Source organism: Acyrthosiphon pisum, unplaced genomic scaffold, assembly GCF_005508785.2.
Source record: "Acyrthosiphon pisum isolate AL4f unplaced genomic scaffold, pea_aphid_22Mar2018_4r6ur Scaffold_21090;HRSCAF=23006, whole genome shotgun sequence".
NCBI lineage: Eukaryota > Metazoa > Arthropoda > Insecta > Hemiptera > Aphididae > Acyrthosiphon > Acyrthosiphon pisum.
Window position 1 is genome coordinate 4,386 of NW_021770519.1, and position 4,918 is coordinate 9,303.

Sequence of the window (4,918 nt, forward strand, 5' to 3'; positions counted from 1 at the left end):
AAAAAACAAGAACTGATCAAAAAATTTGCCATGTGTTACTCATAAAACTGAGATACTTACTTTTATAATAACATACTACATAACCACAAGAATGCATCAGTACGCAAAAATTTCAAACAAAGACCAAAATAAAAATAATGCAAAAAAAAAGAAAAGTGCAAAACTTGTTGATACATAACAGTAATTATTTGTGTCAATTATTGTAAATATCACTGAAAAAAAATATATTAAATGTATTCAATGACTTGTATAAAACTATAACTTTATAATATTAAAAAAATTAAAGATAATATTATACTGATTAATTATAAAAAAAAAATAGTTGGTTTTTTTAAATAATACATTAGTAGGTACGTTAGTACTTAGTATGCCTGTGGTAAGCCAGGCTGCGCTAGATACGCTGGCGTACTATTTCCCCTTTCTACACCTCTCTCGCGGACACTAAGCGGCACGGCCCCCGTCACCCGCCTCCCTTGACGTTTCCAGTCCAGTGTAGTAGTCCGTGGACTCTACCGTTCGCTCTTCCGGACCAGTGTTGAATGTTATTGGCTTGTCCAATGTTGACCATATTGAGCCATAATTATCGTCATTGCATAATGTTATTATAATTCTCTTTCACTGTTGGTGTATGTTTAGCGTCTTGTCGTAATAAGTTTTATTTCCCTCTTTTTTCTTAATTAAATTATCCCTAGCGATTTTATGTGTCTCTTGCATCATACGCTTTAGATCGAATACATAGTTATCGTAATTGTATTGTGGTTCCGGATTTTTGTTGAAAGCGGAGGGAATATTTGGTTTCCTTCCGAATACCAATTCATATGGTGTAAAGTTAGTAGAAGTATGGACGGTTGTATTATAGCAAAACGTTGCGTAACATAAGAGCTTATCCCAATTACTGTCTTTGTCAACAAAACTACGCAAGTACGTTTTTAATGTTTTGTGCGAACGTTCGAGAAAACAGTTTCCTTGCGGATGCCAAGGTGTAGTCTTAGATTTTTTTATGTCTAATAGTTTACACATGCTTTTGAAAACGTCAAAAAGAAAATTTGTTCCACGGTCGGTTAAAATTGATTCGGGAATACCATACGAAACATTCTACGAACGCTTGAGCTACTGTTTGTGCGTCTGTGGTGGATAACACTATGGCTAGCGAGAAACGACTTAATTCGTCCTGCAAGGTTAATATATACATGTTTCCCGTAAGTGTTTTCGGTAGAGGTCCTACTATATCTAGACAATTTTTTTCGAAAGGTTTAACTATAGTGCTAGTAATTAGCATAGGTTTTTTCGTTTTAAGGTGAGATTTGTTTTTCTGGCATATTTCGCAATGTTTTATATAATGTTTGATGTCTTTTTTCATGTGACGCCAGTTATAGTTAAGTTTTAGACGTTTAACGGTACGAGATACACCTGCATGTCCCCCCAATAGCGAATCGTGGTGTTCGTAAATTATCTGCCGTTTCTCCTCCTTAGTTAATTGTCGACCCGTATATATTTTTACTACGATGTCGGTTGTTTTAAAAATGTGCCGATACATCGTTTGAATTCATGAATAACTGGTTTGTGAGGTAGGTCTGTCTAATTTATTCGTAGATTTTAGCAGAAAGCTAAAAAAATAAAATTATTAAAATAAATATTCTTATTGTTTATCCTCACAAATACTATATAATATACTCAGTGGTATTTTTATATTATGTTACCTACCTGTTAAATAATATATTAAACAAGCAACCATTTCTGCTTTAGCATAATCATGTTCAACAACATCCACAAAGTCCCATTTTTTTTTTCAATTATTTTGTCAAACTTCAATTTTAAGGTTTCTACCATATTAGTTTATATGCAAATATATGAAAATGCAAATATCTTTCTGCTGTTATCAAGAGGATGTGTAAACCAATTTTTCAACGAATTTTTCTTACCATCAATCCCTAATTCCAACCACATTTTGTGGTTGGTTTGTGCACCGTCTGACTCAAATCCATGAACTACAGCACCACTTTCCTCTAAAAGAATAATACATTTTACGAGTAATTTGACCAACTCTATTCCAACAACTGGGCCTTTGGATGCAAAAATTGCTAATGGCTGTGTATAATTGTCAGCTATAGGCTGAAACATAAACACGAGCGCTTGTGTTGCTTGTTCTTTTATATCATTTGCTTTTTTATCTTCTCCAAAATCCACAAAAACTTTATATGTCAATGTTTTTGAGCATACAGATATAGCCTGTCTTACAGACATTTCATCAAATAGTATGATTCTATGTTTTTGCATACTGCTTTTCTTCTGAAGGTGATGTTTAAACAATTCAAAAAATTGTTTGTCAAAACCACATTTCATATCTATCAATGCTAAATAGCGTCTAGTTGTACGAATAGATGGCAATGGTAACAAATTATTATTCTTTAAGAAATTATAACCTACTGGAGATAGAATGTGTAAAAGCATACATAAAACTATAAGATCTTCAGAATAACGTCTTCCTTTTGAATTTTTAACCTAAAATAGTAGAAAAATATTATCTTTTAGTATTACCTATCTTCTTTAAATTTTATTTAATATATCAAACCTTAGTAGCTGCTAAAATTTTCTTAATTATAACTTGCTGGTGTTCAGAAACATTGTTAGCTTTAAGTTTTTCAGTGATATCAGATTTCACCATACTTTCTAATTTCTGGACTGACTCTGATAAATCATTTTTCAAAATTTTTATTCTATTTTCTTGACGTTTATTTCTTTTTCTGATGATCTCTGACTTTTTTTGCAATCTCTCTAACATTTTTCTCTTTGTTGGAGTAACTTTAAATTTTAGTCTTTTGGGTGAATTAACAAGCAATCTTTTTACTGTCTGACTAATAGTTTTAAGAGCTCGAGCACAATTTGTGCATTTATTACCAATATTAAGGAGAAATTGACAATTAGTATGTTTGTATGTTCCTATACTATGTACTTTTAATATATTAGTGTTAACACTGCTAGCAACTGAAAAATACTTTGATACATGCCATGAATTTAGTCCTTGACACAGTTTATATTTAGAAATTGTTTGTATTACATTTGATAAATCTTCAATACATTCAATATGTTGTTTTGAATTTGATATTTTTTATAAATCATAATGCTTACCCAAACTGTTACAATGAATTTTCATTGTAGATTCAACGATGATATCTCTAATAAAAAAAAGTGATATACCATCCGATGTTTGCTTTATAACAATTTCAGAAAATCCAACCCATTTATGATTCATGGTAGTATATGTATACCAGTATGGAGGTAAGTTAATAGGAATTTCATTATTTAATAATTGATCAAAATATATTTGACTACTTCTTTGAATTTGGTTTACAGTCTAAATAAATAGCATAATTTGTCAGATAATAATATATTATAGAAATTATACTAAACAATTTCTTACTTCAACTTTAACATAATCATGGTCATGACAAACATGACTTAAACTTGATGTAGGGCTACTATCTATGACTTTTAGTGGTATGAAATCAGGTTTCATACATGGATTATGTAGGTTCATCTGTACAAAATTATATTCAAAACTGGTAGATTTAATTTATAAACATGTTTAAAAGTGAAAACATATTACCTGGCACTGTTTCAATGAAAATCTTTCTTTTTTAAAATCACCCAAGTAACTTATATCACGTATTTCTGTAAGATCAGTTTCATTCTAGAAAAATTATACGAGTTATGTTAGAAGTATTATTTATCATATTAAATTACTTTAAAAGATACGTCTGAAGATACCATTTTGCATTCAACATCACATTTTTGATCATCAGAAAATATTAATTTACGTCGCTTAATATTTTTCACGTCTTGTGAGGAGTTAACACTATTAATAATATTGAAATACTAAAATACTAAAATGAATTTAGTGATAAAAATATTCTTTAAATGTAATTATAGTAAATACAAATATGTTTGTATTACTCTTAAAGATATGTCTGACGACACAATTTCACATTCAGATTCAACATCATATATTTCATCATCAGATATTAATTTGCGTCGTTGTGCAATTTGGTCTTGTGCACAGTTATTATTATTATTATTAATATTCTAAAATATTACAAAATATTAAATGCAATTTTCATTAATTAAGTGTATATTTTTAGAGAAAAAAAATAATCTGTTTTGGTATATATCATTTGCTTACTTCAATATTAATAAAATCATTATCATGGCTTGTATTCATCGATTTACTATCCAGGAGCTTAAACGGAATAAAATTACGTTTAAGCCTTGGTTTAGACAGGTTCATCTGTATAAAATCATGTTTAAAACTGAATATTTTTAAATATCCTTAATACAATATGTGCCAATATTCAGTACCATTTTTTGGAAATATTTACTATTTATATGTAGGTCAGAAAATATGAAAACGTTAAAAACATTTTGTAAATTTATTACTCGCAGAAAATATAATATTTCCCTTTTGATCCTTTTTAATCACTTGTCGTTCTATATCATTAGAATTGAAATGATTTTCACAAATGACAAAATTATTTTTAAGTTTTATCCCAAGGTTATTTTCCCATTGGGCTTTAAGCTCATCATTTTTGGGACAACAAAACACAGATAATTTTGAATTTTTATTGCAATCAAAAAAACAAAATAAGTTGGGCATATTTAAGTTCAAAGAAACAATTCTTAAAACAAAACTACAATATTACAATAGAATGATATTATACTAAAAACTAACAAATATGTTTGTAAAACAAAATTCTAAATTTAGTAATTATTAAGAGGATGCCACACCCACATGTGTTGCTTCCGTCTTACAAACGCGTAATATACCAAGTTTACTCTCAGAAATTCACGTTATATGTCGTTAGCTTAAAAATTAGAGTGAATCGACCTTTTATGAAACTTGATGGTAAGAACATTATCTGTG